The sequence below is a fragment of the Cyanistes caeruleus genome, chromosome 2, assembly GCF_971803275.1.
Source record: "Cyanistes caeruleus chromosome 2, bCyaCae1.hap1.1, whole genome shotgun sequence".
Classification (NCBI taxonomy): domain Eukaryota; kingdom Metazoa; phylum Chordata; class Aves; order Passeriformes; family Paridae; genus Cyanistes; species Cyanistes caeruleus.
In genome coordinates this window covers 79,157,400-79,169,789 of record NC_141702.1, presented here as the reverse complement: position 1 = coordinate 79,169,789, position 12,390 = coordinate 79,157,400, and the positions used below count along the sequence as shown (strand labels likewise).

At 37.8% G+C, this 12,390-nt stretch overlaps 1 long non-coding RNA gene across 1 annotated transcript; it reads left to right on the top strand.

The window, feature by feature from the left end:
- Positions 1-4,960: 4,960 nt before the first annotated feature.
- Positions 4,961-11,691, top strand: LOC147654951 (uncharacterized). The gene is made up of 3 exons (XR_015283536.1): positions 4,961-5,837; positions 10,978-11,139; positions 11,592-11,691. It is a non-coding gene; the product is annotated as an uncharacterized LOC147654951 (long non-coding RNA).
- Positions 11,692-12,390: the final 699 nt, after the last annotated feature.

The window sequence follows — 12,390 nt, the reverse complement described above, 5'->3', positions numbered from 1 at the left end:
TTTGCCTAAAATAAATACAGATGTGTCAACCACAAAGTATGTTTTGTACAAGTAGAGGAATATGTCATTGCCTTAGCCGTGTCCTTAATACTAAGCCGTACTAGCACTATGTCCCTTTCAGCTGAGAGAAGTGCCTGTGATTTTAAGGAATGATGAAAGTACTCACTTTGATTCTTCTGATTCCTCTAAAAAATTTAGTTAGAAGGAGCTTGAAAGTAAAGAATTCTGCCACAAAATATTCTCTGGTTTATGAAAATGTGTTTTGCTGAATTACGGTTTCTATGGAGATTGGGGTTCTGAAGAGAAATCTCCTCTTGAATTTTAAGAGTTGACATTTTATTACTTTAGCAGCTCCTGGGTGCCTTAGGATATATAACACTGTACAGTGTCTTCCTACAAAGGGTCTTTTGTGTTGTGCAGAGTCAAGGTAAGCATGAAAGAGCCTCTGCTTGCTTTTGGGCTCTGTGGCTCTGGAAGATGGAGATTAGGTGTACATAACTCAAGGCAATTAAAGAGTAAAAGTCTGCCAGACTGCTTCCTAGGGGTTTTCAGATTTGGGAGCAGGTTGAATTTGACTTTAGATAAGTATTGAGGATCCAATCTCTGGACACAACATTCCATAAAACTCATTTGGTAGGAATTCTTCCCAGACCACTCAACCTAGTAGTTTCCCCATCAATTTCAGAATGTACACAGGTTGACACTCTTTTACTGTTAAACAAAACTAAAAATCTTATTTCTTCATCTGTGTACCCTTCAACTACTAGGAGACATTTCTCTCATATTGAAATCCATCTATCAAAATATTAAATTTTTCAATCCACTCCAGATACAACTTTTAATATTTTTTTGTAGAGGACAGTCCACTCTCAACCAATCATAAAAAGCCTGCAGAGGTACAGATGATAACATCCCAGTTTCTGATGAAAAGGTATATTCCCAAACAAGGATGAAGAACTCCAGCTACAGACACTGCACAACCATGAGTTTAAGACTGATAGAATTACAGTGTTATATATCAAAGTTTAATAGAACTCATTCCCTCTCCTTACTTCATGCAGCTCAATGCTGAATCAGAATTCAAAGAGACTCAAGCGTATGAGTTCTCTATATGGGATTTTGAATTTAAAAAAGTTTCAATACAATGTTTGTATGAGTGCTCATGTCATCCTCTACTGTCTCTCAGCCTCCATATCTTCCTTCCAGAAAGAATTACCCAATCTTCCCGGGGTGTTCTTGAAGTGTACTGCCTGATAACCAGTTTCTTGCATTCAAAGACACCTGCATGTGAGTGATACAGAAGTCTGTCAGCTTTCTCTTCATGGGGATAGCAGGTCTCATGGCAGATATATCACATTCCTGTGTCTATCAGCTGCAGAGCTATCATTGATACCTGTAAGCACTAATATTTGATTGGCAGTGGTATGCCCATGTCTGGAGGTTTTCTCATGCAGTTTCAGAAGCAACACCTGATTATGTGCAATTAATGCTGGGTCTGCAACCTTGAGTTGCTGCGGCTGAACTGCTTTATTTCTATAAAGTGTGTGGGAGCATATGATCTTAAATCTGTTTCCTTTTCATACTACTTCTCTTCCTTTCCTATATTCAAAATTATTTGAAAACTAAAACAAAACTAAACTAAAAAACTAAACTAAAACTATATGAATTATAGCCTGCACAGAGGAGTATGTTTCTTACATACTTCCCAATTCATAGGGATAACTTATCCCAGCACCAAGGCCCACCTGCAAGCCTTCACTCAATGCAGGAAAATGGAATGGAAACAGTAGAAATGCACTCTGGGGTTTGTCAGAAAAAGCCTGGAAATCTTTACTGCTATAGCAGATGGGATTTGTAGCCATATTGACTGGAGCAATCAATGGATCACTAAAACTGAATTTTAAGTATACCCTGGGTTTGGGATAACAGTGTCAGAACTGTTGGCCACAAACTACATGGGGTTCTGCACCTGTTTCCACTGTCCAGATTCTGTCAAGTTCTACTTTGATGTCTTTGTCAAAGCTCCATTTAATAGCTTAAAATAACCTCTGTTAGTTTAGACTTGCTCTACAAAAGAGGAAAAGCAATGGAACAATAGCCATTATTTTTGTGTCTGTTCTTTCAGCCCTGAGGTCTACTTTAGAAGAAGCTCTGCTGGAGTCTGGGGGCTACATCCTGCGTGTTGTTTTTGCCATTGTTTATGTATCATCTCTTCCAAGGCATAGCTAGAGCCGTGGGACAGGTAAGGAGATTCATCCTGAGTTGTTTTGCTTACTCTAGTCCTGTTCCATTTCATCCACTGACCCAACATACTGGGCATCTTAGGTTCTAAAGAGTATTCTACCTAGAACTCTATCAGGGTATGTCATATTCAAATCTGTTGGTCAAAGGTGTAAGGACTTAGCTGGCATCCAGCTATGGTGAACACGACATTGTCATGCCACTCTGTGCTCTGTGCTGTAAATAGTTATTTCCTATTTTAGGAAGCATTTTACTGTGACTTTTACCCTGCACAAACTAAATAGGGAAATTTTACTGACCTCATGGTCAGTATGAGTGAATGAGTGAGGGGATGAGCTGCAGAGATTGGAAAATGTTAGTATGCACAGATACCCAGGAACTGTATTCAGGAAAATGTAATCCTGACACCTGAAATAAAACAGAGAAAATAATCCGGTCGTTTGAGGTGTAAAGATGATACTGAGTATCCTAATGAATGTATAATCTTAAGTCACAATGTTACAAATCAGACAGAACAAAGCAACAGTTTATCCCAAATGTACCTATCAGCTGCATACACCTTGGAAATGAAAGAAAACCACTACAAGTTTGAACAATTAGTGTATTTTTTTTTTTAATTCTACCACTTCATTTGCCACATTCTCCTTACACCCAGCAGCTACCTGATTGCAGAGTCATCAGTCAGAGGGTAATAACAAGTAGCACAACTAGTCAAGGGACTGTTTTGAAACACAGTCCCCCCCAAAAAGGGGAGTAGAAACAATAATCCTTTTAAGCAAGAATATAAGATTTGCTTTAAGTGAACAGGGGTCATTTCCTCACAAGCTACAGGCCTCTGAAGATCCATGGCCTCAGCCCACTTACTGACACTTCACCCATGACAATCAAGCTTGTGCTTCAGCTTTTTAGCTTCCTGTCACATAATGTGTATGTAAAGATGACTTGCAGATAGGACTCCCCATGAGAGCAAGCAATCTGCACAGCCTCCTTGCTCTGCTGGTTTTAAAAAGGAAGAGCTGCTTGCAAGGAAAAAAACAGGTACCATTCCTTGGCTCCAAGGAAAGCACTGCTGCACTAAGAACACCAAGAAAATGGCATCTCTTTGAATTAGAATGCAAGGACAGATGCACTTCACCTAACTCAGCATTCAACTGTGTCCAAAAATGGCAATGAGGGAAGATTGACACATGCAGAATTCAAAAAATTGTTTAATCTTTGCCCTGAAAAACTTAGTCTGACTCTGAAACTGACCTTGCTTTGAGAAAATGGCAGAAGAAACAACCTCCAGAACAATCTTTTAACCTAAATGATTTCATGACTCCAATCAATGGAGCCTTTTCTGCCACTAAAGTGACCACAGCCTCTAACAATTTACAGCTCCTGCTATAGCTTTGGGAAGTACCATCTTCTGTACTCCATTGGAAGAATAAATCCTCATCCTATTACACACTGTTATACAGTACAATACTACGGCTTTATTTCATTTTTGTGTACCAAACACTAAAACTTTATTAGTTAAAACTAAATATCAAATTCAGTGCCATTACAAGGGTGATGATGCATAGAAAAAACATGACACTTCTTGTATGAGGTCTTTTTTTAAACAGTTAAACAGCTTGGGTAGGTTTTTTTTTTTCATTGACACTGCTACAACGGAAGGTTAAAAAAGCACAGGACAAAAGAATTGTCTTTTGCTGCCCAGTCTGTTATATAAAATTCTGAATTCAATCCATGTGAATCAAATCTTTGTTCTTGACATCTTTGCTACATCTGCCTTTTTTCATGTGGGTTTGGCACAGTTGAGTAGAATGAAGCTCAAAAGTAGAAGGTCTTTAACCTTCTCAAATATATATTTACTATCTTTTTCACAGAAATATGGAATCACAAACAACTGGTGACTGAAATACAAAATTTTAAAAGCCACCATTGCATTTTCCATTCCACAGCCATCTTTTGATGTATCTTGAAATTAGCACAGTGAACTTCTTCAACAAAAATAAAACTAAGTTTCTTTTTTTTTCCTGAAATGATGAGAGAATAATAAAATGGTACAGTTTCTGAAAGCTTTTATCCAGGCAAAGGAGCCTGATAAACAGCTGATGATGGAGACGTTGTGTCTGAAGCCACTGGGAATCAGAACTTACCCTGCAAGAATCTGGCTTTGGTCAGGTGTACTAGTGGCTTTGCAGAAAGAGATCTTCAAAGGTACACAGTTTTTAAACAGCTGAACAGGCGGTGCTTATTAAAAGGGGAGAGGAACAAGAGTGTTGAAGACAAGAGCTAATTGTTGTGTCGTCCATGGTGAACAGTTTTTCAGCTGGTTGTGCACAGAAAGTGTCCTACTACCTTTGCTTGACCACTCAGGATCAATGCTGCTGCATTGCATGCTCCCATGCCTTGGTTTGAAAGACAGGTGTCTTCTAGGGAAGGCAGGAGCCTCCCTTGGAATGAAAAAAACACAAACCCCCTCCCTCCGAATTATTATAATTTTGTAATTAAGGGGCTCTCAGGCAAAGATACAGGGATATAACGGTTCTTTATTGGTGTGTACAAAAAGCAGACAACAGCAGCTGTGGCACTCACACCAAACAGATCAGCCCCAGTGACCCCTCCTGGCCGCGGGCGCTCTCCCCTTGCTGCAGTTCCGGGCACGGCCGCCAGGGGGCGCTGGTGGCTCCGGGCCAGGCAGGGCCAGGGGCGGGGATTCCTCCCCGCCGCCAGGGGGCGCTGTGGCACGGGCTGGGCCCACACACGGTAATGGCGGCTCGGCCAGGAGGGGATGGGAGAGAGGCTTTGCTGCACAAACTCCACTAAGTCGATTCCAGTGCCCCAGCAGGACTCTTGGAAACAGCAAACTGGGCTGGCAGGAATGAGCAAAAATCCCAGCGTGGTAGACAAGATGTATCAGAAGCTCCGTAGCCGTGGCTGAAACCACACAACGTCTTGGTAGGCAGAGGTGCGTGCTGCAGTGCAGCGAGAGCTCGGAACAGTGCTGAAGAGTAACGGGGGCAGGACAGCAGCACCAGGCTCCCAGCAAGGCAGAGAGGGGCAAGACCATACTGGACTGGGCTCCAGTGGTGACAGTGAATCCTCCTCACAGCAAGCAACAGCCTGCCTGTCCTCTTCAGAAATCCAGTGAGAGCCCTAGCAGCTCCCCCACCCCTGTCTTTTTCTTTTTGCCTGCCCAAATCTCCAGGTATCCTCTCCCCTCTCCCCTGAGTTTAGGCACTCGTTTGTTTTTCCTAGGTACTCATAAGTACCCAATAGTTTGTTTCCTAGCAACTTATGGGAAAAAATTCCGTAAGTACAAAAGAAAGAAACCCAACCCCCAGCATCTCATTAACCCTACCAGGGAGCTGGCCATAGACTTAATGCTTCTGTAATAATGGAAATACCACTTGAAGAGAGAGTGGGAAGAAATGCAGCAAATATCCTCTTCTTCCACTGTAGAAGATGCTGTAATTGAGAGTTTAAAACCAGCTTTCCTTCAAGACCTTCATCTCTCTCTGAACAGAAGTGACTCATAGATAAATATTCTTATCTGCTTTGAATTGCTTAGTCAAGGTTCATCCTTTGAACTTCTTACTCAAATGCAGGTAAATTAACTCACAAGGTAAATCAAACTGAACGTTTTGTAGACCTCATCAAATTGTGTGAAAAACCCTTCAGCAGTGAAAACAAAATATTTGCAGAGAGTGAAAGGAAGGGGGGGGGTGAAATCGGCTTGACCCACATGAACATTGATTATTTGTTTGTCTGGCTGAAATAAAAACTAAAAAATTAAGCACATTCATTTTTTGAAGATCTAGTTCTTAACCTGAAAGAAAATCTTACAATCATTAATACAACAATAATTAATAATTATTATTATTAATAACAATTAATACAATAACAATAATTAATACAAAATCTAACAATAATTCAGCAATTAAAAGGAATCATATTCTGCAGATTTGAATTAGAAAGAAGATATGGGTTTGGAGATTTGGGGTTTTTCTTTAATACATTTAATTTACATTTACATTTTCTTTAATACATTTAATACATTTAGTATATAATTCTGTGCTCTGTTCCCAGTTGCCTGTCCTGGGAAAGGGACTCTGAATTTTTCTGTTGGAAGATTTGAGGAGGGTCATCACATATTCAATACAAATATAATTTTAATATCATATTCCTTTAAATTCCCCTGGTAAAAAAAAGAGTTTATTGTCTGAATAATTTGCTTGCACAATTTATGAAGCATTTAAAAGAGAAAAAAAGGACTGTGTTTGCATGGTTAAGAACTCCAAGGTAGCAATCTCAAAGTCATGTTCACCTCTTGGTACGTGAATAAAATCCAAGGTACTCCCACCTTTCATCAAAAGTCACTCTATCACTTGTTCACAAATCAGGTTTCCTAGTATTACTTAGTTTTTTTTTCATTTTAATGCTTTCCTTTTTTCAGGAAAACACAGGATTTGCAAATCATTGAAATAATTTAATCATATTTTTTGAATAAATTAATTGTTAAAGTATTTTGCCTGGCCCTAGGAAGTAGTAACACAGCTTGATCAATTTTATGTTAATAAAAGCTGTATTAGAACTGATCATAAGCTACAGGCAGAATCTGACTGTGAACTTTTACTCTATTTTGTCTTGTAAAAATTGAATGCTGAAATACTAATGACTTCTGGGAAACCTTTGTGCAGCAACTGGCAATGCTAAAGAGAGAAAAAGAATATAACAAATTCTGACCTCAGGACTGTCTTTTAAATTATGTTTTCATTAACTTCAGGTACCAGGAGATTCTGGAACTCCTGAAAGAACCTTCTGTTACCATTACATCAAATCATGGTCAAAAAACTGTACAAAAGCAGACAGTCTTGTCTTTCTCTTGTTCACTTCTGTCTTTGTGAGCATTTTTTTTTTTTGCTTCTTGCTTTTTCCCTTGAGGTTAGAAGACACCTTTTCTATTCCTTTGATAAAATAAAGTTTGGGAGCTGCTCTTTCATCTAAAATATCATTATTAGTGACAGTTCAGCAACAAAAAGGTTTGTGACTATTTGTAAATACGAATCAAGGATTTAGGCATGAAATTTTATCTCCAAATTGTGACTCAGCTGTTTATTATTCATAACATTATGTCTCAAATGTATGTGTTCCCCAGTTGGGATATCATGCTCATGCGCCATCATTAGGTGACTTTGCCAATTCTGTGTCTTGTTCAAAGCCTAGAAAAATAAATAAGGAAACTTTCTATTTAATTCCAGTTGATAAAGTGTAGCTAGAAAGCTGAAGCTTTGCTAAAGAGGTGAAACCCTCCTGCTTTCAAAATCAGTGGCAAAATCCCCTCGAACTTCCTGTGGATCCAGGATTTTCTTCAGACCTTAAAACACCTGTTTTGAGATGGTTGAATTTCATCACCTATACCTTTATAGGATTGTACCCAAGTGTCACATTACTCACCTTTCCATTATCAGGATACCAATGTTTTTGCATTGGAGAATGCAGCTTCATCAAAACCAAAATGTGTTAAACACTTGGAATTTTTTTCCTTGCAAAGAGCTCTCCAGTTTTGAGAATGCTTCAGCTATCTTGATTTCAAAAGACAAAATCATTATTTCTTTCAAATTTAAGACTCAATTTGGTCTTTTCATAAATAAGTTTACAGTCTTAGTTTGAAAATTCAATCTTAATTTCCATTCTTAGTCTTATTTTAAATATCATATGTATGACAATGCCTTACTGCTGTCAACAACAAGCACACTGGTGCAAATCACTTATTTTATTTACTGCCTCTGGAGATGAATGAATGGAATGCCCACTGTCTAAAGTTATATCACCCAGTAGAGTATGATTTCCAGGCACTTCTTATTAGACCTCAAGCAATTTTTATTTAAAAAAAAAAAAAACCTTTCTTATTTCAATTGTCTTGTAAAACTTGAATATCCAAATAGTGGAAATGGTCACTGCCCATTTCATTTTAAAGTGATTCCAAAGTCATACATTTTAAATACAATTTATGGCCAAATTTTTCATGTGAATCATGGAGAGAATCATTTTCTTAGGAGAAAGAAATGGTTATACTGTTTATTAATTGGTGGAGAGAGGGTGTAAGAGTTGCCTCATGATGGTTAAAAGTTAATGGTGGAAATGGCAGGAATTAAGGGCATTGTGCATGAAGCTGAGAGAACACATCAGTTCAGAAATTATGGAACATATTCCAGTCTTTGTTTTCCAATAAGGACAAAAAATTATGTTCCATTTTAGATGCTCAGCATTTCTAGCACAATTATATGAAGCTCAGAGTCCATTTTTTCACCAAGTCAGAACAAAAATATGACACAACAGAGAACAATGCCTCTCAAACTCTGGAAGAAAGATTTTAGTTCACTTTAAAGCCTAACTGTTGTCTCACTGTTATTTGCTGCAAAATGTCAAAGAATCACCACACAGAAAACATGACATCAAAACCAGAGAGCAAAGTTTCCACATTGCCTCAGCAAGATGCACAGGAAAGAGAATCTGAAATATACATATGTCTGAATTACAGTAAAACTTGGATAGCTTGTATTCAATACAAAATATTTGAAAGTGAGGAACATATTTTAAACAGCTATACTGAAAGTTGTCTGCATCCTCCCACTTTACACTTCCCAAAACATTCAGCTGTCAAGCTGAAAGTCATTTTGTCCAAAAAGGATAGAAAAGTTACCATGCAAAGATTCATGCTCTAATATGTTGATTTTTAAGACTACTCTTAGGGGAAAATCTATTCCCCCTTCATTTAAAACGCAAACAAATAAACAAAACCAAGGAAACACTGACCCAGTTTGTGCACATCCTGAACAAACTGTGATAAAAAGTTAAGATTTGGCAGGAAAATAGAATTTAGGAAATGAGAGATGTTTTATGGATTCTTAGGGAAAATTTGTTTCAGTTTAGCAGGGAAATGAGCATTTTAAAAGTGGAGTTTATTAATATTTCTATAACAACAGTCCAAAAATGTAAATAGAGCATTTTGCTACATACAAAGAAATTGAGCCTAGAATTTGATTTAAGCTACAGCCTAATATAAGTTGCTTTTTACGTAATGAATACTTTTTAGGACAGAGGTTTTCAATTGCATTATTTCATTTTGTATAACAATTTGACTTCATTGATTGTGCCTTTTGATGCAGTTCAAATTTATAGTAAATTATCATGGAGCAATGCAGAGAACAATTACACATGACCCTTAGAACATGGGTACAGAAAAATAGTGTAAACTATTTCTACTGACTTTTCCTGTCAATGGAATATTGCTCCCTAACAAATATTTGGAAGTGTTCTTCAGGGTTTTTTTTCCTTTTTAATACCATTTATGAAGTGATTTTAAAAACCTGACCTCACGTCTAGCCCCCACATTTTTCATCTGAAAGTCTCTCCAGTTTGATTCACACTTCTGAAGGTGGTTTGCCCAGTTTGGGGTCCATGAGACAGCAGTCATAGTTAAACCAAAATCACAGATTTCAGTTTTGGAAGAAACACTATCCAGCACATTTTCACTCTTGGTATGAGATCTCAGCTTTAATGAGTTCAATTAAAAAGCACCCATTGATTTAGGGGAATATTGGATTCACCTCTTTTGTGCAACTATCAGCTGAGTTAAGAAAATGCTCTGTTGTGATGACTGAACTTCTTTAGCCAACATGTAGCTCTCTGCCTTCAGTACACCCAGAAAAAAGGCACCAACCACTGTAGTTTTACCATTGCATACTCACTTCATTACAGTATCTCTTATATTTTTTGAAAAATAGCAATTATTCCAAGAGAATAATTTTTAAAAACAAAGACACAATAAGGAGGATTTTATTACAAACTCTATTATATATTACTAAGCGTTTTCTTCGTTTTTGCCCGGGCATTTGGCTACCTGACTCACCTGCCACAAATATTATCTCTGTCTATTTTCTAATCACAGGCATACCAGGTGCCCAGGATTGCGCATGTTGATGCAGAAAATTTATTCCTGTAATTTTAGTGGAGGTTCTTGCATTGTGCAAGTACCCATATGTATAAATATATATATATTTAGAGAACTGAGGGGTATATCTATAAAGTTTTTAAGATAAACTTAGATAATTAAACTTATAAATTTCTTGGTCTTTAGAAGTTAATACTCTAATCTTTCTGCAATAATATTTTTTAACCTTTCTAATTTAGGGGTTTTTTATTGCTTGAAAATTTTATTCAGTTCTTTAGATTTTGGGGGAGGGGTGGGTTTTTTTTGTTTGTTTATTTGTTTATTTTGTTTTGTTTTGGAGTTTTGGATTAGTTTGGGTTTTTTGTTGTTTCATTTGGGTTTTTTGTTTGGTTTCGTTTGGTTTCTTCTTGTTGATTGTTTTTTTTGGTTTTGTTTGTTTTGAGGGGGGTGTTTTGTTTTTGGAGGAGGGGGAGGGGTTGTTGTTTTTTTTAAATTTACCAAAATAAGGTGAAGGTCATGTAGTAAGTGACGACCTTTATGTTTGTGACTGAGCTGCATGTGACATGGAGGAAAGGCATGAGAAGGGCAAAGTAATAGTGAATTCAAAAAATCCCACAAGGAGAGTCAGAAAAAGTGATTGATACAAGCTGTTGCTTCTTGAATTCTGAAATGGTCCATCTGTGTAGCCTGAAGCATTGGAATGAGGTAAAGGGATATTTGGAAAGTTCACATAACATATTTAAAACTAAAAATAGCAGGTAATGGTAGAAATTAACCATTTCTTTTCACAGATACACCATGCAAGTGAGTTCTTTATGGAAATAAATGTGTGGCTTTGAAGAGAAAATAAGAAATTGATGCTAATCTCCTATGCCAAAATGTCAGAGTTCAGATATGCATAGAGTTACTAACCAACTGATTTTCTGAAATGAAGCAGTGGATGAATTTCAGAGGTATTTATTTTCAAATTGAGTTGTCAGTTCACTGCCAATTCATAAAACCAGCTCTGCTGTGATATCAACTCATCACAAAATAAGCTGACAGACTGTACCTTATTTTTATAGTGAATCATTTAAGCCATGAATCATTCATAGCTTACACAGGTGCTGAAAATACTGAAAACCTGCTGTCATGCTAGACAAGCCTGGCACATGCTTTCCACAAGTGATGGGTTCTTCTTTGCAGAACAGATCAGTTTTTAATCCTATTAGGAAGAAAGAAAGCTCAAGGAGGGAAAAGAAAAATAAAAAAGGGCTCTGTTCTTCATTCCTTCCTTTTTCCATTTTCTCCCCTCCATTTTTAATTATATTATCTTTGCTCATTCAAAATGGAAAGATTAGAAAAAATATTTTGTTTCTATGTTGCTGCTTTTGTTTATATGTTCCTGCTTTTGTTCTATTGACAGACAGATATAATCCACATCGATCCAAATGGTACGAGTTTTGATACAATGAATATGTTACAGTTCTCGGTCCGAATTACCCCCAGAATGTCATTCTGTTGACGTATGTATTTGTAGATGATTTGTTGTGTCCACCAAAATAATCCAAGGAATCTGGGCATTAGTACAAAAGGCAGCAGCAAATTATAGGCTAGCCTTGTAGCTTCACCAAAATATGCAGCAAGCCTGTCATGAGGCAGTCTTCAGATTGCTTCATTCCCTGCCTTAAATAAGACTTGAGAAACAGATTGCAAATGAAAATTAAAATACCCACCTGAACTGATCTGAAAAAGTTGAGGGATGGGCCTGGTTAGCATGCACTGCGTTAAATGGCTGGTGATGTTCTGGGAATCATGGATTCCTTGTCAACATATCTGTAAAATGAGTTAATGAGCCAGGGGACAGGATGTAGCCATTTCACACATGATTAGGTAGGCTGTCCTTGTAAAGGAGTGCTCACTCTGTCCCTGGAGACTGTTCTGCCTGCCAGCTTCCCCGAAAATCTGTGACTGGCTCAGGCAGATTCGTAGGTCAAAAGAGGAAATGCTTTAGGCCCCTCTCATGCCATGGAGGAGTAAGATTTTGTGATAAGACTGGCAGCCTTCACCCTTAGGCACTTAGCTCTCAGGTGCTTTGGCATCTGGCCAAATTCTCCTACAGTACCAATGCATTGCAGAATAGTTATTTGCTCCAGCAGGTAGCTGTGACAGAGAGGGAAAATAACAAAGGTGAAGAATCAGACCATTCCCCTCAGGAGTGACCC